The sequence below is a fragment of the Arvicanthis niloticus genome, chromosome 15 (genome assembly GCF_011762505.2).
Source record: "Arvicanthis niloticus isolate mArvNil1 chromosome 15, mArvNil1.pat.X, whole genome shotgun sequence".
Lineage (NCBI taxonomy): Eukaryota > Metazoa > Chordata > Mammalia > Rodentia > Muridae > Arvicanthis > Arvicanthis niloticus.
The window spans coordinates 39,601,585-39,626,284 of record NC_047672.1 but is presented as its reverse complement, the minus strand read 5'-3'; the positions used below and the strand labels follow the sequence as shown (position 1 = coordinate 39,626,284).

At 38.3% G+C, this 24,700-nt stretch overlaps 1 pseudogene; it reads left to right on the top strand.

The window, feature by feature from the left end:
• The first annotated feature begins 2,229 nt into the window (after positions 1-2,229).
• On the top strand, positions 2,230-24,249 carry LOC117720435 (ATP-dependent RNA helicase DDX50 pseudogene; annotated as a pseudogene).
• The last annotated feature ends 451 nt before the right edge of the window (positions 24,250-24,700 follow it).

Below are 24,700 nucleotides of genomic sequence, written 5' to 3'. Positions count from 1 at the left end.
GGCTAACTTACCCAGAATTTATAGCCTGGCAGAAACAAGAGACCCTGCCTCAAATAAGTAGGAGAAAATGCACTTCTGAGAGTATCCTCTGATATACTCACATGCACTGTGGTAGGCATGACCCCTACCTGCAATGCATATCACACACACACACACACACACACACACACACGCACACGCACACGCACACGCACACGCACACGCACACGCACACGCACACGCACGCACACGCACACGCACACACACACACACACACTACTAATAAATAAAATTTAAAAAATAAAGTCTCTAACAAGCCATTGAGAACAAGATCAAGCCCAAATAGCAAGCCCATAATCTTCTTCTGGTCTTCCAGGAGTGTGGGAAAAATGTCTGGCAGAAGGAAGCAGGCAGAAGAGGAGCAAATGGTCAATTGGCATTAGAAACTTCTTTGAAACTTTCTATGTAGGTCTTCTTTGGAGTTTTCCCTGGCATTTAAAGTGTTAAATGTTCAGAAAATATGGTTTCTGAGAATGGATTCAATCCATGAAGTTTTCTAGTAGTACTAAATTTTTGCACCAAAAGATTTTTTTTCAGTACATAAACTAGAGTCTTCCTTTTTCATTTTTTTATAATAAAATAAAATGTAATAAGATAAAACAAAAACTAGCACACTGGAATGGAACAAAAAAAAAATGGGAAGGGAAAGAGACCAAGAGAAGGAATAAGAAACAGACCCACTGGTTCACACACTCAAGAATCTCAAAAAACTAAACTGAAAGTTATAAAATATATGAAAAGGACCCCTAGGATACACACACACACACATATATATGCATATACACATACACACATATATATATATAGTTATATAATTTATATACATATATAATCAAATATATTTACATGTATAATTAAGAAAAATAAGACATATAATTAAGGTAAGATAAGATAAATTAAGAAAAAATTAAAAAAAGAAAAAAAGGGAAAGCTCTAATGATATTATGTGATAAGGAAGTTCCAAAAATGTTGTTGAGTTCATTTTCTGTTGGCATCTACTGCTGGCATGCAGCCTACTCAAACTACCATTAAGAGTAGTTTGTTTCCCCAATGAGACTCTCTTGGTGGAAATTAAAATTTCATTTGCAAGTCCTTATCAATTGGATATAGCCTCTGGCTCAGGGATGGGAGTGTGTTTCACTTCTTCTTTAAGGTCTAGGACTCCATCTGATAAAAACTGATGCCTCAGGCTATGTTAGTTCATTTTAGCTTCAGTGCTGTTGATTTAGAGAGGGCCTTGATGTATTCTATCCCCTCTGGCTCTTATATTCTTTCTGCATATTCTTCTACAGGGTTCCCTGAGTCCTGAGAGTAGGACTCTTATGGAGACCTTCCATTTTGGACTGAGTGTTTCATGGTCTCTTAAGTTCTGCATGTCTGGCTGTGGGACTCTGTGTTTGTTCCCATCTGCTGCAGATGTTTTTCAGGAGAGTATGGTGGCTTTGTGGCCTGGCAGAAAATTCTTCTGGATCCTTATAGGTGTGGGCATTGTGTGGATTCTGGGTGAAATGTGCTCTAGATATTAGGAGCTGACACTTGGTAATGAGGATGGGTAGAAGGCAGAGGGGCTTAAGGAGTCTACAGGAGAGAGGAAAGCAGGGTGCTCCACCAGGATCTGCTTAATCCCCTGGAAATGGGGTCAGAGACTGAAGAGAGGTTACAGCATGCAGTGTACTTAGAAGCTGAGGATCACACTGAATTGGTTAGAGAGGACAGGAGGGAGAGTTGGGACCCGAAGCTCACCTACCTGCTTCACTTGTCCTGCAGGCTTTGCTGGTAGATTGCCAGAAGATGCCTGCAGGAGTTAGGCCTCGGAAAGCAGAATGAGCGGGGACAAAGTATGGGGAGAACGTCTGGGTATTGTGGCAGGGCGGGAGTGGGAGACCGCAGCAGAAGGCTTAGAGAGATGACAACGGGACTGGAGGATTGGATTTGGAGACAGTACGCTTCTCTGGCCGGAGTGGTTCCCAGGGAATCTTACTGCAGCTGACAGCTGAGATAAAACAATGAATGGGGTAGGGAAACTTGGAGTGATCCACTAGAGATGAAGGTAGCAGATGTGGGTAAGGAAGTGTGGCAGAAATTTCTCTGCCCAATCGGGAGCTCTATGATTGGACAGGAGAAAGGGAGGCGGAGCTAAGGGTGGCAGAGAGATAGGCAGAGAGATGCAGGGAGAGCGAGGGAGGCGAAATGGCTGCAGATGTGGACCTCGTGGCACCAAGTAACTAGGTAGATATGAAATCTAAAGGCTATGGTAATTGGGATAACCTTCTAAATTGTGTGGACATCTTGTGTATTGAATACACACACACACACACACACACACACACACACACACACACACACACACATTTGTTAACTTAGAGCATCAAGAGTTTTGATTTATTGGGTTACTGGAAGGTGGTTATGGCTGTGAAGGAACTAGTGGCTCCAGGGACTAGCAAACCGGAGCTGGGGGCTAGCTAGAGAGAGTAGCCCCGAGGACACCAAGCTGGGACCAGGCGGCCCACTGGTAGCCGGCATTAGTGCAGGAACATGGCGGCTGAGCGCAGAGCTAGCCGGACTCCTATTTACAAATACCTCCCGCTTGGAGGAAAGCTGAAATGAGTGTGCTACAGAGCTGGAGATGAGACCTGGGGATTTGATTCGGAGGAGAGGAGGGAGAAGGGGAATCTGCAGTCAGCCTACTTGTTATCCTAGCCTGTGCTTGGCTCCTGTGGTCCTAGAGAATCTAAATATTTCTAGCTAAATTATTTAGTGAGTGTTTTGCATTCATCTCTTGCTGTTGAATAGTAGTGAGAGAATGCTAACCTATTGTATTGTTTTCTATTAGAACCGGAGAGAAAGCTGCTGACAGAGTCACTGAGAAACGTCTCCTAAAAGTTATGAATCTATAGCTTCCTTTCATCAAGTAAGAGGCAAACTGTCCTGATATGCATAGTAATTGCTTTTCCATGATATGTATGGGACTACAGTGACACATGGTGATTGTGTAAATGATGGAGCTGAGTTTGGGAGCCAAGATTACCCGGAACCAAATAGCAAATAAATAAACCAAATAGCAAAGTAACCTGTCAGTGAAGAACTTACATTAAGATGAAGAACTCTCAGAAATTTAAGCAACCCAATTAAACAATAACAAGTTAATAGCTTCATAGGAATGACATGCTGTTGATATTCATAATCTCTGGAATCTCATCTCACCCTTTATATTAATTCCTACTGAATACAGTTTCCTGAAGTCACTGCCTTAGAGCTTTCTGTCAACCCCGTGTTAGCCTTTAGCTAACATCTCTCCTGGCATTCATCGTGTTTGTCTTATTAGCTTCATGTTACCCATCCTTGTCACATCCCTCATTGCTCCTGTGCTATTGTACCATCCCCAGTCACAGAACCCAAAGGATACCCTTCACTCCTAACTTATATCAGCATCTCAACATCTTTTCGTCTTTTGACGTAGCATTCCATATCGTACTTCAAACACTTTTCTCTGTTCCCCAGCCACCATTATAGACCTTTAATGTGTTCCTGCCATCTTTTACTAGGTACTTGTTCCTGCATTTGTGAAGGGCCCCTCCCTTTTTCCATAGACTTTCTTCAACTCATGGTGTAAATTACTATCTGTCACTCTGACTTCTATTTGTGCTTCTTGTTTGCAAATTTATCTCTTCAGTCTATATCCTTCTCCTGAATTCTAGGCATAAACACATTGGCTTTTTCTAACTACTACTTCTGTGCCAGTGTTCTTGGGGAACCCAGGTCAATCCAAAGATACATTTATACTTTCTTCTCCCCCACAAATTAAAATACAAACCACAATATCCCACTGTACCTGAGTGAGATCATGAGAAAGAAATCAGTAGCTATTCATTTCAAAAGGAGCAAGATCTCAGATTAACACTTTTCTTCCATGAAGAACTAGAAAGAGTCTAAAACAAGCCCAAATCTAGCAGAAAGGAGGAAATATTGAAGGTGGGTGAATATATAAATTAGAGAAGATACAGAAAATCAGATAACAGATATTCACACACCAAAGAAGGAAACTAGACCCCTCCCACCATATATGAAGTTTGATTGAAAATGTCTCATCAACCAAAATATAAGAACCCAAACTTAAGATATTTAGAAGAAAACATGACTAAATATTGTATACTTTGGATTTGATAAGGAATTCTTAAGTATGACACCCAAAGCACAAGCAATTTTTAAAAAGTAGTGGTAAATTGGATGTCTTCTGGCTTAATAGCTTTTGTGTATTAAATGTCATTATCAAGAAACTGAAACACCCACCCTACCAATTGCAAGAACATATGTTTAAAGTCATACCTGATAAGGGTATATGGTCTAGGATACAATAACAACTCTCACAATTTAACAAGTGATTGACAGGACAGATCAACTGAACACTGGAGAAAGGACTCAAGAAAGTCCAAAGACACAAAATACTGAAAAGCACATACGAAGATGCTTACCATGGGTCATTAAAGAATCCCAAGCCATCCACAGTGACCAAAAACCATGGCCCAGGCAACATAGTAAGACTCTATCTCAAAAAACAAAAATCAAATAAAAACATGAACTCACAATGAGATAACACTCCACACCCACTAGAATGGCTACAGGAGAAAGCAAGGAGTGAGAGTAAGTGTTGGAGAAGATGCAAGGAATTGTCTCCCTTGTGTTTTATTGGTGGGGACACAGAAGGACGCAGCAGCTGTGGAAGGTTGGCAGTTGCTTAGGATGTTAAAGATAAAATTGCTCTATCTCAGCACTCCACTTTTAGTTAAATGCTCTCCAGAACTGAAAACAAGGATCCAAACAGATGCTTATCCACACATGTTCATAAGAAATGCTATTTACATAAGAAATGTAGTAGAAGGCTAGTCATTCATAAAAGGGAATGGAATTCTTGTGGGAAGCGTCTCCACTCTCGCCATTACAAGGTGGCACTTGGCATAGGCATTGCTTGAGAAAAAAGACAACTCCATATATGGAATTGTATATGCTGAGAGGTATGGTTACCTGATCGCCTTACTTTGCATAATTGAGAGTGGCTAATTAGTAGTGACATCATGGCAATCGCTGATTGGAACAAGGAAAAGGTTTTAAGGGGATGCACAGGGAGGAGAAAGAGAGAGAGAAGAAGCTCGCTGTACAGGGATAGCTGAATAAACCGCTTGAAGAAGAACACGGTTGCCATTGCCTTATTCCGCGGGTCGGACATGAGTAGCAACAAATTCTGACAGGCTACAACATAATAAAACCACAAAAACAGTATCCTAAGTGCATTAAGCTTGAAAGAAAGGCCGCTATGTGAAATCTCCTGAATACATAAGTTCTTAGAGAAAGTATATTGGTAATTACCAGGGGCTGGGAGGACTGTTTAGTGGGTATGGGTCTTCAACTGGGGTAATGAAAATATATTCATTGGAACTAAATTTAGAGGGTGGTTGTATATCATTGTAATTCCATTAAGTACTGCTGAATATGTATTTAATGTGATTAATTTATTATTACAAAATTTTTAACCCAATTACAAAATCTTTGTCTGTGGGACCAGGAAGATGATCAATAGTGTCACTATTTCTTCCCAAACTCCTTTTAAAATTAATAACTCAGATATGCTGATAGCATTTAATTATAGTTTAGAAAATGCATGATTAGAGAAACTTTAAATGTTTTAATTGAATGTTCATATTTTCTCACTGAATGCTTTTCAGAATAAAATCATATTTTTGTAATAAACAAAACTGTGTCTTTTTTAGGTATGTTAAACTAAAACCATATAAAGCCCACACATCTATAATACATGTACCATTTAAGTTTTTATTTGTTAGCCTGCTAAAAATAAAAGCTTTTTTTTTTTTTTCACACAGAGTCTCTTATTATACATGAAACTCACTATAGACCCCAGGCTTGCCTAAAACTTATAACAATCCTCCTGCTTCAGCATACCAACTACTAAGAGCTAAATGGAAGGCATAAGTCACTATAGTGTGAAGGAGAGTGGCCCTTACAGGCTCATATATTTGCATTCTTGGTCCCCAATTGATGAGCTGTTTGGTAAGGATTAAGAGGTGCAACCTTGTTGAAGGAAGTGTGTTACTAGGAGTGGACTTTGCGGTTTCAAAAGCTCATGTCAGGTTCTCTCTCTCTCTCTCTCTCTCTCTCTGCCTGCTGCCTGTGAATTAGATGTAAGCTCTCAGCTACTGCTCCATCCATCGTGCCATGCCTATTTGCTTTCTGCCATGATGGTCAGGTCCACACTATCTATTGCAAACATTCCCCATTAACTATTTCAGCACCATAGTCCTGAAACTCAGAGATGATGGAATGTTTAGAAGGGATTCAATTTAGAGAGAAAGAAGCAAAGAGAGGCTATTTTACACCAATTGTTTCCTTGTGACTCACGGCTAATTTCAGCTCAAAGGAAAATATTTCAGAAACTAGCTTTATTTTTACTTGAATCCTTCCAGCAATATCACAAACCAGAGAACCAAATGGTCAACTCCCTACATTAACAAGCCACAAACAAGCAAGACAATAAACATGATTTTAGTGTTTTAATCAAGTTTGTTTTTATCCTTGTTTATTTGCCTTCTTGTTCCGAGTCCCTCCGTGTCTCCTTCGCCCGAGAAAGAGACACGTGAGGCAGTGTTCGGGTGGTTACCACAGCGAGGCTTTATTCTTGTATAAGCAGAAGCGGAAAGACCCAAAGCCAGGGAAAGGCACTGCTATATGTACCCTAGAGTGGCGTGTTCACTTCTGATTGGCTGTTCACTCATCACCCCATATTACGCCCCGGGATGGGCAGTGACTTTGGTGCGCTTTTTGCCTTTTGCACCTGCGTAGTCAGTTGTTTACTAGTGGGAGGACAGGATGCCCACGCCATCTTGTAATGGCGAATGCTATCACGATCACACGGCTCCTAACACCTTCTGTTAAAAACTGATGAAGGAAATGTAAACCATAGTTTTATCTAGCAGACAGACAGTCCGCAGTGTTCCATGAAGCAAGCAATAGAGTGAATGTTCTTCTCTACTCAAACCACTCCACAGGAAATTTTGTCATGTATTTCTTTTAATTGATAATATCTGTATAGATAGTGTACTCCTAAATATAGGCTTAGATCCAAATTCCAATTCTGAGCAAATGTATGCTAAGGAATTCTTTTCAGCTAATAGTTAACAATACTTTCTAAAAATATTTATTTCCATTAGCTTTTGATCCATCCAATAATCCCACGTAGAAAGTAGATTTACCATTGTAATTCTTTTTTTTATAAAATAAGACTTTTTGTATAAGGCACTTTTAAGGCACGTGGTCATGATCACTCAGACTGTAGATGGATCGGTGAAATTGAAAACAAAGTTTCCTGGTTTTAAACGTTATTCTCCCTCAAATCTACTACTTCAGTATTCTGTTTAAAATGAGTTCTTAGGGTAGTTAACATCAAAGTAAAAATTCAGGTTCAAAACAACTATCATAGAACACTTTACATATCAACATCTAATGAGAGAGACTGAATGAGAAAATAATAACACTTATAACATAGGCAGCAGGTATGGGTCCATTCTAGAACTTTATAGCCAAGTTGTTGGAGTATCTGAAAAAAGAAGTTGAATTTGCTATCTTTTAGCAACAGGTTAGCACCATGCCAGGAAATCCAGGAATTTTCTTCTCAAATATCATTTCTTAGCATAGTCACAGTGTTAAAGTTTGATATATTTTTACTGAAAGCTACAAACTACTTTAGTTCTATACAGATTTTCCTTTGCCTCATTTTCTTTACAGCTATGTTCAAGTCAAAGAGGATTTGGTTTCCACAGTTTACTGTTTATTGCATCCCTTAATGAAAGGATTTAAAAAAAAAAAAGCCAAAACTTTTAATATACCAATTGTAAAACCTTAGCCCTTTAAGTCAGAGGAGACAATAGCAGTATCAATGGGCTCTTCAGGGGAGAGAAAGGAGGACCAGAAAGAACCCTAATGTGCGCTAGGCCAATGTGAAGAGTAAGGAGGCAGCACTCCGCCCTGGGGGGAGCCATTCTGCAGAAGCAACCTCCATTTCTTCACCATCAGCCCCTCTCTGTTCAGCCTTCTGATTACAGGCAAAAATCTCTCCACTCTGGACATTTCACGTTGATCCAGTTTTTCTACAATGAGCTGGTTCTTAGTAAAGTTTTCAAAAGCACAGAAGTCAAAATTTTCCTACTCTTTCTCAAACTCTAGCAGGATGACTTTTAAAAGACACACTTAGATTATGCTTTAGAGGCTCATGTCATAGTTCACAGAGAAGAAGCCCAATATGCAAGGTGAACAGATACGACATGATTTTGGACATCTGTACATTGGTCCTCTTCATAAGAATCTGGAGAGAATGAATCTGTGCAGATGTGATCACATCCTAATCATCAAAAAGAAAACAACAAGAACCACACACACACACACACACACACACACAGAGCGATTAATTGCAAACCATTTTAACTGGGACCCAAAATGAAAGCTCTGGGGCAGAGTATATTTTAAGACAACTCTCTTGCAAACGTTCACTATACTGAACTATACTGAAGACTAATTAAGGTGCGTCAAGGTGAGTCACTCTATTTAGCTTGAACCTTCAATACCTAGAATACTGTCAATGATCAATAAATGTTTGCATAATAGCTGGTACACCAAAGGAGAAGAGCTAAATTTTGTCCATCCAAAAATAACATTCCATCCTCAAATTTAACTGGAATTATAGATTTCAGGATTTTAAAAGCATCTTTCAAAAACATTTTAGTGAATTATGCAGGGTGTTGTGAGCCAACATTTTAAATACCAGAAGTTTGTTTCTTATATTAGATGAAAGATCAAAGCATCACAAAGTGCTAAGAAATTTAGTTCAAATACGGGAAGAAAATAATACCTGCTAGGAGAGGGAAAGCCAGTTTCCTCTATGGAGTCTTCTGGATAAATCAATCAGATGCTGTGCAGGTCCCATACCCAGGAGTAGTTGGACAAATCAAAATGTACTCCATGTTTTTATTTACTATTTGTGTATTTGTTTATTTATTTACTCTTTTAATTTTTGAGATTATAATTTAATCACATTTCTCTCTTCCTTTTTTTTCTCCAAGCCCCCCCTATACCCTTTCCTCTTGTCCTTCAACTCATGGCCTTTTTTTCCCACTAATTGTTATTGCATGCATGTATGTATATGCATATGTATTCCTAAATATAACCTGATCAGTCCATATAATATTATTTATACATATGTTTTCAGGATTGGCTGGCATTGGATAACCAACTGGTTGTCTGTGAGTTTTTTTTTAAAATATATTTCGTCATTTTGATTTTATTTAAATTAGTTTGTTTTAGGTTTCCTGGGATTGGGGGGGTGTTTTGCTTAAGAGAGAAAGAAAGAGAGGTGAGACAAGAAGTTGTCTAGGTGGGGAGGAGTTTAGAGAAATTACAGGAGGGAAGTAAATATTATCAACGTGTTGTATTAAAATGTTTAAATAAAAAAGCTTAAAACTTTTAACTACAAATATACAACACTTAAAAAAAACTATTGAGCTATAATCAATTGGAAATAGTTTCCGTTTTATAAATAGATTGTATTTCATAAAAATATTTAACACTGAGCATAAAAATTAAAATTATCTTCATTGTTTTTAAGCCTTTAAAACATAGGAAAACAATCCCGTTGGATGATATGAGGTCTCGTGTGAAAGTTAGGTATCTTTAATAAACACAATGGCTAGTATTTATGGCATCTTACTATATACTCCGCATACACTTTGATTTACTTCATCTTCAAACAATCTCATTTGACAGATCAGGAAATTGGAATATGGAGAAAATAATAACTTTCACAGCACTCTAAAGGTGTTAAAGGAAACACAGAATAACAGTTTAACAGGAGTTTTATGTACAGGTAGAGAAATTACCACATCTTATCAATTTCTTCCTACTGAATTTATTGAAATAATTCATAGCACTATGGTAAGAAACTTATTACCAACTGCTATCATCAGTTTGTACAATCGGCTCATGCATTTGAAAAACTCCTAAATTATACATCATAAAAATTAGGACCTAAGAAATACCACTGCACATATCATTCAAAATAAAAATAATTTTGACGGTTTCTACTTAAAATCAGAAAACTGTAGTTGCTTAGAGACATGTCTTTTCCTGGGCATAATTTTCTTGTCTTAATTTTCGTGAGGACAATTTGTTATATTTTCTGGGGCATTCATTTGTATTTGTACCAAAGCTTTCAGAATGCAATACTGTTTCTTAAACAAACTGACGTTAAAACTTCAATAAAATTTATCTCATAAGAACAATGCCTAACACGCAGCCACATGTTATCTTACCTAAGTTGTGTATATGATTCAAGATGACCGTTGTTAGGAGACTATCAGACCATTCCTCAAAGGCTCAGAGGTTTGTAAAATGTCTGTCTGGTGATAAGGCAGTCACAAATTGTGTCTTAAGACTTTTAGCTGAGGAAATTAGAATGAGTGGTAGCAACTTTATCCATTTGTGAAACACGTTTTGAGTATAGTCTAACGTTTACATCCTTGGAAGGAAAAAGAAGATAAAAAACCAACGTCCGTCAGAGATCTGCAATGTCTCTTACTAGCCCACAACAGTGGGCTTTCTTTCTTTTTTTTTTTTTTTTCCTTAGCACTATTTTTTTCTCTTATTGCTTGTGTTCTACCTGTAAAAAGAGTCCCTTTTTTCTAATAGTGAAATGCCTAAAATCTACCAAAAATATATTAACTTGAAGTATCATGCAAACCATAGGAGATCCTGACCATAGCATTACATCTGAGACAAATAAGAAAATGTCATGAAGAAGTAATATATATTTTATTACCTGATATCCACCTGTTATGATGTAGCCCTACAGTCTCCACAAAGAACAGTCTATTGGAGGAGGTCTAGCACCTCCAGGGAATAGTCCTTAGACATGCTCCTTAGATTCTTACAGTATTCCATGGTCACATTCCTTCTCACACATTCCCCCTTTGTATTGGAACTAACTCACAGAGAAAGCGTCATTACTGTATCTTTTCCTAAAGAGGCACTAATATTAAGGATAAAGACATTATTCCTTTGGTCTCAGATCTCGGAAAATAAGATGCTTACCCCCAAAGGACTGTACTGAAGAAAGTACATTTCTCAGCTTGTAAAATAAAAACAAACAAAACAAATAAATTAAAACCAAAAAGACAAAACAAGTTGTTTTCTGTGGTTTAGAAACATAAAATTCAAGAAATAGCCTGTGTTCCGGGGTCAAAAACAAATGAAGAAAATATGTTAGCAGCACAGATCAAGGCAGAAGACCCAATGTCAAAAGACAGAGGCAAAACAGAGGTGTGGTAAATTTACGTATGCAAGTTGCCATGGGCATGGGATTGTACTGAAAATTTTAGCATTTCAGCTGTAGGAGCGATGGGATGGTAGAGATTAAACCCAGGGCTTCATGTGCCAGGCAGGCTGTACCACTGAACTACAGTCAGTCCTCATTGACTTCACTGCTATTGTTTTCTCTCCAGATCTATTTTATTATCATATTGCAATCTAGTTCCTAGAATATAGCTGGATCCCTGCACCAATATGACACTGCTTCTAGGGGGCTGAGGGGCAGGACAGGGAAGGAGAACTGGTCTAGGAGTGATTGCGAGTTTATGGTGGAATTTCAGGGCTGAAAAAGGATTGAAAATAATTTGAGTCAGGAAGAGCCTTACTGTTAACCTCAAAGGTGTGAGGATAAAGACTACCAACCCAAATCATTATAGCCAAATTAGTTAAGGAAAACAATTTTTTTATTTGTGTGTAAGGGATGCCTCCCCCTAAGGATGGGGTTCAACAGATCAGCATTGGATATGATGAAAAGAAAGTTTTGTAGTTCATGGGTAGGGAGTTTCCATGTGGGGGATTTGGTGGGCAAAACAAGCTAGGTTACAGGAGCTGAATATAAGCATAGCAAGTTAGCCATAATGACCCCCTGAAACAAAGATATGCTTATAATAAGATAGTCATAACAACCTTTTGAAACAAAGGTAAGGTTGCAAGATGGTTATAATAACTTTTGGAAGCAAAACCGTGGTTATCATTTCCTGGAACAGGTAATACAAAACCATTTGTAGTTAAGGTCACAGATAAAGCATAACCCAATCTTTAAGAAAAATTTTTATTTAATTTATGATTATTAAATCAGAAATGAGAATGAGCCTAGTTAGTCTTCACTATAAGATGGCTTTTAAACCTGAAATGGAGGCAAGCTGGTTCATCACCTAAAGACAACACTAAATCTGGGCCAAGTTAAGAAAATATCACGAGAATTCAGACTAGTAAGTGTGGCTGAAACACAGGGTTGGCCCAGATGTTAGTGTTCTGATTAGGACTCAGTACAAAATGGGTTCTATTGTCCAGAGTCAGATTAAAAGGAAGCTAAAGTCCATAACCTTGTGATACTACATTGAGGAATGCCAGATGTCAGAATTCTGAGGCAGCTTAAGGAAATGGGAGATAGAAAAGGAAAGGCGTCTGGCCTCTTGCAAATGGAACCATGTTTATTGACACATACAAGGAGAATGCATACTCTCACCTGTTTGGGTGGTTGAGACTGCGTGTAGAGAGAGGTGGCTGCAACCTCTTATAGGAAAAGAAACGACTGTAACATGTGTCTTACATTCCCTCCCTTCCAGAGTTTCATGCCCAAGGTGAGACAGGTTGTCTCAGCAGATAACTTAGCAAGGTTGAGCAAGACAAACTGTAATCCTGTGGGAATACTGTTTTACAAGGGAGGCACTCTATCACTGAGAAGGGATAACAGATTGTGGTAGAGAACCAGTAAATACGAAGGAGAAGAATGTTCACTGTTCCCAGTGGCCATCAGACACAATGGTAGTACACGGAGACACACACACGGATACACAATCAACAGCAATTAATAATTACTGAAGCAGTCTGCATTGCAATTCTATTGTCCTTTAAATTTTCGTAAGATGGATCATTCAGACATTTGAAGATACTGACTGTACTGTTCAGTAGACAATGTGTTAAGAGAAGATGCAGCATCAGGGAGCAGCAACCAAAACAGTCTGCATATCAATGATGCAGATGCCACAGAGAAAGCCTCTCATCTCTCTATAGTGCTATTGTGATGTGCGCAACCTTACAAACTGATCTGGAAAAAAGTTTTCTTAGAGGAGACCATGAGGAAGGCCTAATTCCTCCTCAGCAAAGACTGAACTGAGGGGTGTACTTGGGTAGTTATACACTAACATCAAACTAAACTTTCTCTCTCTCTCTCTCTCTCTCTCTCTCTCTCTCTCTCTCTCTCTCTCTCTCTGCTCTTGTATGCTCCCCAAAATGTCCCTTCAGAGTCCACAAATGAACCAGAGAAAGGGAACATTTCAAATCCTCAGGAACAGCTGTTATTCATAGTCTTGCTAGTCACCAGATGTTAGCAATACCTTGTTACGCTTCTACAGTTGGGAACAACTGGTCTTCATAAGTGCCATAGTCTGCATCTATGGAATCCATAGCCACATTTTGATGGTAGAAGTAAATGTTACTTCATTAATTCACCAATGATATAGATCTTTACAAGGTCCTGTGTGGTAGTGCTATCTTACACCACCTCTCACTGAGGAATGAAACAGGACAGCTCTACCAATTGAGCTTTTAAAACAAATACTTAAGAGAGACAGACATGGGAATAAATATTTATCTTCCATTAAAAGAATGAGAGTATGAAGCATTACATGCTTCCTATATGCCAGCCCCTCTGCTAGATAGCAAGCATCACTTTAAGCTCGGTAACATAAGCCCTATTTTTAAAATGAGAAAATGAGTTCAAGAAAGGTCAGCTAGCTCACATGCCCAGTAGTTCACACAGATAACTGAATGCATAAGCAAAGGTTATGACCCAGGTTTACCTGGTGCCACACTATTTTTGCAACACTGCATCATTTGTGATATACTCGCTAGGCCCTGAGTCTCTGACTCTGCTTATGTTAATTACATAAATTTCAGATAGAGTAAGCCCTTTAACACATTTATACATTGGCCAAATATTCTTAGCGTCATAGACATCTATCAACTTGCTAGTATTATATCATAAAGTAAGAACAGATGATTTTTTACTGCATTTTACATTTTAGCAGACCTGCTTAAACTGCCATCTCCTCTAACACTCTCAAAAATATATCAAGTCATAACATTTACTCTTCTGATATGTAATGCAGGAATATTCAAAACTATACCTATCTATCTATCTATCTATCTATCTGTCATCTATTTTTCATCTATCTACATATACACAGCATGATTATGATGAATGCAGTTAAGAATTTTACCACTCAGTGTCTGGTCCTGCAAGCCAGCAATAGCGATGAAATGTATCTTCGAAATCTATCATTGTGAATGACAAGGTTAAGTGTTAATGCTATTAAGAAGTTTTAGTTTCAAAATCTTAAAATCAAGAGCTAGTACTATGTAGCTTGACACAAAAATAAAATAGTCTATATCCACAGTTGACTCACCATGCAACATCATCAGTGTATTAGTGTGAAAGAAGTTCTGCTTTTATTATAACTGTCAATCATTGAGATCAATCTAGCTTTTCTGCACTTAAACTATCTTTAGGGTATTCCTAGTTATCTGTTTTGTTTTTTTTTTAACTGGATGACATAATGATAATCACAGAAACAACCTACAAATATTCAGATGCCAACAGTCTGGTATGGGACCCTGAGACTATGTTTGACCTGAAAACCTGAGATGACTTTTATGTATTTCCTCCTAGTGTTTAGAGGAACCATGCATCATATAATCTATACATTTTCCCACTTATTTTTTAATTGCAAAAATCAATCAAGAAATATTTCGTAAGCATCTGCTCAAATTATAAAAAAAAAAAAATAACAATATGGTAAAGGAAAGAATTCCTTCCAGAAAATATTCTTGCAGACCTGCCCATGGGGGTCTGATTGTCATTTCATCAAGGACAGCAGAAGCAGCATAGATGAAATCATCGGCAGAGAGGATGACAAACAGGCAAAAGCAAAAGCTTTCCACTCAGACCTTCTCATACCTTGACTGCTGAAGCTGCCAGAGGATGCTTGTCACATTTACAATGGGTCTTCTCATTTCTATGAACCTGATCATGAAAAGCCTCACAGGCATGCCAGAGGAAAACCTAACCTAGATAATTCCTGATAGGAATCCCTAGATATTTCTCTCCTGCGTAATTCTAGATCTTGTTAGGTTGTCATCAATATTAATCATCACAGGAATTACATGGGGAATTTGCTCACAATTCTTGGCAATCATGTTCATGATTTTAGTGTTTTTTTATTTCAAATTATGAACCTACTTGCCTGAGAAAAGCAACTCTCACCCCCTCATCAAAGAATTTTCTCTTTGAAGAAGATGGAGACTACAGAAAACCATAACTGGCCAAAATACAGAGAAAAACTGACTGTGGGGTGCCCAGCTCCAATGCATCCACTATATGTATATAATAATAGGTCAAGGCTGACCTATTGGTATGGATATGTAATTAAAGATTGCATCCCTGGGGAAGACTAGTTCTCCTCTTCGCAGTTCTTGGTTGCCTACAGCAACCAAGAAATTTCTTTCTTCCACATTAGCTAGGAAAGACACTATGAGTATAGCAGAACATGCTTAGGAGTTATTTTATTGCTGAGTTCCTTCAGTGAAACATTAATATTTAGTTTTCTCCTGTATCTTCTACAGCTTATCTTGTCTCAGGTTATTAGCCATCTAAGCTGTGTCAGGCATGGGTTCTATCTCACAAAGTGGGCCTTCAATCCAGTAAAGTCAGACAGTGTTCGGTTGTTACTATGACTTTTGTGCCACTACTGCATTGGTCTATTAGGTAGAAGAGTTACCATTATATAGCAAAGGTTTTGTAACTGTGTTGATGCTTAGAAATCTCCTCTGGTAGTGTGCAGAGAACCATGAACACTAGTCAGCAGGGATGAAAGCTCTAGTTACATGCTGGCTCAATTTCTCCCTGTTGATTGGGATATAGGTGTTGTCTTGAGCAAAAGGGTCCTACCATCAGTTTGTGGAGAGCAACAATAACCTTGCTAATGGCTTTGGTTGCTTGTATATTTTCACAGAGCCCACACTAGCCAACAACTCAGTTAGATGTAACCCATTCCTAACACTGGAGGTTTTCACTGGAGGTTGGGTGGTGAGATGGAGTCTAGTTGGGGCTTTGTCTCTCCTGTTATTTGGTGATGTCATTTATATTTCTTCTGTATATGTAGATATGTTAGGAAGCTTCAATTGTAGTAGGTTTCCAAATGACTTCTCAAATAACCCTTAGTATGAGCTGTTCCTCCCTTTATTCCTCCCTTGCTTCCTCTTTCCTCCTCCTCTCTGTTTAATCCTCTCCTTCCAGGTTTGTCCTCCGGTCTCTCTATGCATCCTATTTCCCCAAATTAGATGTTTCTTTCTTCTACCTAGTTCCTTATTCTACACCTAAGCTGCAGTTTTATGGATTTCTGTGTGCCTATCGAAGGTGTAAAAGCTACATCCACATTTAAGCAAATGTATATATCATTTTGTCTTTCTGGGATACCTCACGCAGGATGATTCTTTTCTTAGTTCTATCCATTGACTTGCAGATGTTTTGATTTCATTTTTTAACATCTAGGTAATACTCCGTTGTGCAAATGTACCACATTTTCATTATACATTTATCTGTTGATAAACATCTAGGCTACTTCCAATTTCTAGCTGTTATGAACACAGCAGCAATGGGCATAGTTAACCAAGTGTCTCTATGGTAAAGGAGAATCCTTTGGTTATATGCTGAAGAGTGTTACTGCTGGATTTTGAGGGAGATAAATTCTTATCTTCCTGAGGAGCTACCACACTGATTTCCATAGTGACTGTAGAATTGTGTGTTCCCACAGCAATAGATGAGTGTTTGCCCGACCACCCATCCTGGCCAGCATAAGCTGTCACTCATTTTTTTGATCTTAGACATTCTGATGGGTGTAAGATTTACATTTCTGGGATGACTGAATATGTCAAACATTATTAAAAGTTCCTCAGCCACTTGTGTTTCATCTTTGGAGAATTCTCTAGTTAGCTCGGCATCTCATTATTAAGTGGGTTATTTTGTTTCTTAATGGCCAGGTACTTTTTAGCTTTTTAATACTTATTTTAGATATTATCCCTCTATCTTATGAGTAATTGGTAAACATATTTTTCATTCTGAAGCATCTCAGTTTTTCATAGAAAAAGCTTAGAAATTTTTTGTAATGATTACTATCATATACAGTGTGCATATTTTGCCTGATCTTTGAAACACACTTTTCTTTATTGTTAGGGAATATGAGCAGAACTACTGCCACTATGGTCTGTGAGGTTGAGTATATACACACACCTCAGTTGTTGTTGGGCATTTTGAAAGATAATCAATTGTGTAGTTTGTGCCTAGGCTGATTAGAATACTCTCTCTTCTTTAACACCTTGAAATGTCTAGGTTTCTGAAACATTCTCAGAACAAAAAACTCTCTCCTTCTCTCTAGCTTATATTCTTCTTCTGCTCATCTTCATCAGAGCATCACATATGTTGTTTCTGTCTGATATTTCCAGTGCAGCACCTTTCCTCTATCTGTACATCCATCTAAAGAAAGTGGTCCATCGATCTCTGTGACAATTATACAGAAGACCGCTCCTCTACATTTCCCAATTCTTTTTAGAAGTAAAAAAAGTGTGTGTGCATATACTGGTGATGCCTGTTCATGTGCACCACAATTACTCTCTGTGATGGTTAATCTTCATTGTAGCTTGACTGGATTTTAGAATTACTCAGAAGACACACCTCTGAGTATGTCTGTAAGCACATTTCCAGAGAGGTCTAACTGGATATTAGGGAGAGAATATAACCTAGATGTGGGTAGTACCATTCCCAGGACTGGAATCATAGAAAGAAAGGAAGAAAGAAAGAAGAAAGAAAGAAAGAAAGAAAGAAAGAAAGAAAGAAAGAAAGAAAGAAAGAAAGAAGAAAGAGAAAAATAAAGAAAGGAAGAGGGAAAGAAAGAAACCGAAAAAAGAAGGAGGAGGAGGAGGAGAAGATGAAGAGAAGAAGAAGAAGAAGAAGAAGAAGAAGAAGAAGAAGAAGAAGAAGACAAAGAAGAAGGAGGAGGAGTAGGATAAGAAGAAGAAGAAGAAGAAGAAGAAGAAGAAGAATTCTCACTAGTTCCAGCATTCATCTCTCTATGCTTTCTAACTACAGACACAATGTTATCAGCCTTTTGTGGCTTGTCCACCATGCTTTCACCACCACAGAGGACTGTGTACACTCAAACTGAGCCAAAATAAGATCTTTCTCTTAAGTTACTTCTCAGCAGGTATTTTATCACAATATTTAAAAAGGAATATATTACTGTCAAGGTTTTTCAAATTGTTGAAAGTGAATGCAAATGTGACCTAGTTTTAAATAAAAACAAAATTCATTTAAAAGCTATTTTTTACACTATACAAAGATTCTTTACATTAATTGGGTGTTTTTACTGCTAGGTGTACCACAAACTCATGAAGCAGGGAATCTGAAAGTCACATGGAGACCTCCCTTTTCTCCACCAGTCTGTGATGCAAAGCTGGGATACTTGATGAAATATTGAATAGTAAGAAAAGACTCTGCTTTGATGTTGGTGTTGAGCATTACTTTAATGAGTTAATGGCTATGACAGTTATTAGGTCAATATCTTTTCAAAGAAATGAATATTCATCTATACCAGATATTGGAATTTTTAGGTACATTAAAGTTAATGTTTTCTTTTAATCTTCTCAAAGAGAGCTACAAATAATTTTGGAAAAAAATTAAAAGTGCGAGGCTTCTCATTAACACAAATTTATAGCTTGAATTACTACTTCGTAAAAGCTATCTGTTTGGCCATATCATCAGCACCTCCTCAAGGAGGAGAGAAAAAGTCCCGGCCTCTCATTTAGTAGTTCACAATACTAGTTACAAAATCTACTCAATTCCAATTGACACTGAATTTTTACTCTTTTTAAGTCAATAGAGTTGGGACCACGTCCTTTCATTTCACAATCTCCCATCAGTACCACCTCCCACAGTGCTGTCCACCTAATACCTGTTTGTTAATGATATAAAATGTATTCATTTGGAAGCTGGAATGATGTTGTATGTATCTTAATGTTTCAGGAAATAATATAGTCGAAACATAGAAATAAGACCCCCAAGGAGTCTAAGTGTTATCTGTGGTTAACAGTCCTTTAAAGCCAGGAGATCTCAAACTCAAGTTTTCTAATTCTTAGCGAGATGCTCTTTTCCTTGAGCAAAGCTGTTGTGGCTTCTTTGTTTTTGTGCTACAGGGGTTGGAACTCAACCCTGACTGCATTACAACCTCACGCCTGGACACAGAGTAGAACCCCCAGTCCTGTAATAAGTGGAGTTGTTTGGTTGTTTATTTTTGTTTTTTGTTTTTTTCTTTTTTTTGAAGAAAGTATTAGTCAAATACATATTTAAGATTTGCTACTTGAATTTGACATTTAAAAATGTTAAACTGGGGAGTCTCAAAATAATTGCTATTTTTTTTTATTGATGGCATTTTTTTTTCAGAGCACCTTATATAAATTGTTTTGACTTCTTTTTTTTTCTGCCTGGCTGTTCTTTCATGCAAAAATTACCCTTGGGCACTTTGATTTACTTGAACAATGTGTTGTTCATAAGTTTCATTCCTAGAAGAAAAGATATTTTAAAAAGTATGCTAATGTCAATATTACAGTTACAAGATCAAATGAAGAAAGACTAAAAAGAGTCTACATTTATTCCTATTTAATCTTCCTAGGTCCACATGGAGAATGTTTCACAGCCACAAGATATTTCTGATACATGAGATTAAGAGTATTTAATGTTTTTTTAAAATTTATGTGTGTGTATGTATCTGTATGTATGTATATGCATGTGTGTCTACAGGTCAGAAGAAGGTATTAGATCCTCTGATGATGAAGTTACAAGAGGCTTGTGAGATGCCTCATATAGGTGCTAAGGTCTGAATTCTCCTTCTATGGAAGAGCAGCAAAGGCCCCTAATCACCAAGCCGTCACTCCAACCCCAAGATTAAGAGTTAAATTACCTTGTATTTATGTAAAACATAACAATACAAAAAAAAAATCTAGTACCTGGAATCAAATAGAGGGCTGAATAAATCAGGGCTGAATATGAGCTGATTATGCCCGCCCTTAATCTCCTTGGAAACTGTGCCAATCCCATGACACACACACACATGTAAGTGCACACCTCGTATACACACAGGTATTGTATTCCACAGGTTGATCTCATCCCAAAGTTTTCTCTTCCTTGACTCACAGAACTTGGATGTGCATACTTTAAAAGACTGAATTTAGGTCACATTTTCACCTTGAAATATTTATAGTAATAGAGTTATAGATATTGTATTCATTGTTCATTTTAGTCAGCTATTACAGGAAACACACAGTCCATTCTAACAAGTCACTGAGAAGAACTTATAACAATAACCTGGTTGGTGTGTTCCCTTGAGGTCTTCCTTCTGCGCACACTGTACTCCTATTTTCTCAGCAGCACGTTCTCCTATCTCCTCCCCTCATTCGATCAATACCCCAAGAGACAACTAAGCCTCACTTTCATATTCTGTCCTCTCTCCCTTTTCTACATACATTTTATACTTACCTACTTACCCTTGCTGTTTCAGCTATCACATTTATGCCAATGAATTAACTACAATTGCAAATATTTGTTAAGTTTTGATTTGCGTTCAAGAGACCATATTGTCTTGTGGTCTCTAATACCTGCAATATAAACCAGTCTTAACTTATTATTATTATTATTTTTAATTTAATTTTATTTTTTATTACTTTTATTTGTTTTTTTACAGTCTATTCAGTACCCACTCCTGGTCTGTCCTCCCCCATAGTTCCTCATCTCATCCCTCCTCCTCCGTCTCCAAAAGGATGTCCCTCGGTCTCCTCCCAACCTCCACTCCCTACCAGGCCTCCATACTTCCTGGTGCCTCAAGTCTCTCAAATATTAGGCCTGTCTTCTTTCACTGAGGCTAGACCAGGCAGTCTTCTGTCGTATATGTGTTGGGGGCCTCGTATCAGCTAGTGTATGCTGTCTGGTTGGTGACTCAGTGTCTGAGAGATCTCAGGGGTCCAGGTTAATTGAGACTGCTGGTCTTTCTATGGGGTTGTTCTCCTCTTCAGCTTCTATTAGCCTTTCCCTAATTCAACCATAGGGGACCCCGACTTTAGTGCATTGGTTTGGTGTAGGTATCTGCCTCTATCTCAGTCAGCTGCTTGTTGGGCCTCTCAGAAGAGAGCCATGCTAGGCTCCTGTTTGTAAGCACACCATAGCAACAGGGATAGTGTCAGGTCTTGGAGTATTCACTTGAGATGGATCTTAACTTGGGCCAGTCACTGGACCTCCTTTCCCTCGGTCTTTTCTCCATTTTGTCCCTGCAGTTCTTTTAGACAGGAACAATTCTGGGCCAGAGTTTTTGACTGTGGGATGGCAACCCCATCCCTATACTTGATGCCCCATCTTTTTACTGGAGGTGGACTCTTAAAGTTTCCTCTTCCCATTGTTGGGCATTTCATCTAATGTCCATCCCTTTGAGTCCTGACAGTCTCTCACCTCTCATGTCTCTAGAGGATCCCCCCACCTCTCACCCCCAAGGTTGTATATTTCCATTCATTCTGCAGGCCTCCAGGGCTTCTCTCCTGTTCTCCCCAATACTTGATCATGTTCCCCTTTTTCTCCTCCCCCTCCCCTCCCTTATGAGCCCCACCTTCTCTATTTCCCTTCCTTCTGTCTTATGATCAGCATGTACAACCCTTAGGTACTTTTTCACCACCACATCTGTCTGCAAGCTGCCTTGCTCCCCACTGTAATGCTAATAGACTAAGTCTCTGAAGTTGTATTAATTGAGCCTAATTGTTTTGTGCCAGACTCTTTGCTGAGTATCAAGGAGCTTAAGCTAATTAAGTATGCAAAATGTTCCATGCCCCCCAGGATCCTGTAGAGGGATTTTTAAATGCTTTACCTCAACCTCAGTCTGGAAAAAAGAAAAAAGAAAAAAAAAAAAAAAAAAAAAAAAAAAAAAAAAAAAAAAAAAAAAAAAAAAAAAAAGAAAAGAAACAAAAAGCAAAAGCCCCAAAACAATAGTGGAGCTTAAGGTGCCAAGAAGATGCACAGCGAGAAAGAAGAACATCAAGGTACCATTATGAGTCAGATGAGAAAACGGAAACAAGAGAAAATGGTGTCCTAGATGACATGGATGCTCTCAAGTCCAGCTAAAGCCAAAACAAAGAAAAGCTAAATGGAGACACCAAAGAAGGGCTCAGTAGACTTTCAGATGAATTCTCCCCATCGCCTTAGAAGAAAAGGCTTACCAAATGGAGATGCTGATGAGTATGAAAAAAGTCAAACCAAATGTTATCCTGAGAAAATTCTACTCATAAACCAAGTGATGGAGTGAGTGGGAGAGACTCAAGCATGTGAACAAAAGGAAGGAGTCTTCTCTAGTTTCCTTGTTGCTGGGGAGACTATAAATCTTCTGAAAGGCTGTCTGGTGGCATATGTCTTTCCTATTCAAGTTAAAATCTTTGGTTCTGCATATGAAGAAAAAGGCTTAATTGTTCAAGACCAGAGAGGAATGGGAAAGATATTCTCTTTCGTCATACCTGTGAAGGAAAGTCTCCAAAGAACTCAGGAAGTGACTAAAGAGCTACCTACTTAAAAAGCAGGTACTTGTTTTGGCTCCAACAAGGAAACTGGGAAAGCAAATGACTAAGATTTCATAGATATAACTAGAAGACTCAGGGAGGCATGGTTTTATGGTGGGACATTAGACAAAAGCCAAATTAATCATATTCAGAATGATATTGACATCCTGGTTGGGACCTCAAGACATATCAAAGACGATCAGCAAACCAACTGTTTATTTAGGTCTTTCAAAGCTGTGCCATATTGTGCTTGATGAAGCTGACCGAATGTTAGAGCTAGGTTTTGCTGAGCAAGTTGAAGATGTTGTTTATAAATCCTACAGAACCGATTCAGAAGAAAATCTGCAGACTTTATTGTTTTCTGTAATTGCCCACAATAGGGATGCAAAGTTGCAAAAAACAAATCATGAAATCCAGATATAAACATGTTGACCTTGTTGTAAAAACGACTCAAGAAGCTATAATCACCTATAGAACATTGTCTAGTCAGTGCTATCATTCTCAGAGATGAGCGATTATTGGAAATGTTCTTCAAGTCTACAGGGCAATTATATTCTGTGATACTAAAAAAAAAAAATGTTACAGATATGGCCATGACTTCACACATAAAGCAGAATGCTCACGGTTTGCATGAGAACATTGTTCAGTCACAAAAAATGACCTTGAGAGGCTCCAGCGACCATATCCATCACTCTGATGTTCAGGTAGAGCTGGCTGGACAGGAATTTGTGTGTGCTTTTATAAACCAAGAGAAAGAAGTCAACTAGCTGTGTGGAACAAAAAACAGAAATTACTTTTAAGTATCGAGGTGCTTCTTCTACAATGGATTTACTTAAATCTAAAGGCATGTGTGCCTCCCTCCCGGTCTCTGGCTTCTGTTTCTTATGCTACTTCTGATTGTTTTCCTCATCATCAACTCAAGGAAGGAAAGAAGAGAAAGGGCCAGTGGATGCATGGCTTGCAGCATTAGCTCACGTTTCTGCTCCATTGAGCAACAAACCACAATAGTTGACTGCTTCTGATAAAGGGTTTGTGACCATGACTCTAGAAATCCCATAAGAAATACAGGATGCCAGCTGTGTTTGGCTAGAACGTATTTGAAAGCTGAGGAATGATGCTGTCTCTCAAACAGACTGCCTTCTAAAATGAAATGTGGGTGTTTATTTTGATGTTCCTACAACTGAGTCAGAAAGGTTACAGGCTGACTGGTATAATTCAGACTGGATACTCTCAGGCACAGCTATATTACCTGAAATTGAAAACTATTATGAAGGAAACACAGCTTGTAGTCTCAGTCAGAGAAGTGGGTGGTCAGGCAGTAGGTTGGACTGCTCAGGCTAGTCTGGTGATTGATCTGGTGGCTGATCAGGTAGACAGAGTAAACAGGGGTGTCAGGAAGTTTCCAAGATGGTAGAAGACTAACTTGAAACAGAAACTGATCAAGAGTGAAAGCCCTAAATGGAGTTTTGACTGAGCATTTAATATTTAATCTTCCAGTATAAGCTTGCCTATTTCTACCTACTCTTATACTGTCCTCCAAAAGTTAGATGATCATATGTGGCTGTAATTTTCAAAGAAGTTGATCTTTAAAAGCATTTTGCTAGAATGGATGTAAACAACTCTACTTTTTTTTAATATTTAAAAAAGACCCTTAAAAAAAAAACAATCAACCACCACCAACGACAAAACAAACAAACAAATAAACAACAAAACCCAGCCAAATATCCCTTAGTCTCTAACTGATGCTGTCAACTTATTCATGCCCTGCCATCCCTACATTGGTGGCTACTGTTATGATACTTTTTGCTTTTGTATTTCTTTCAGCTCCCAGCACCCTCCCAAGAACATTGTCCCCTCAGTTATCAGCTACATC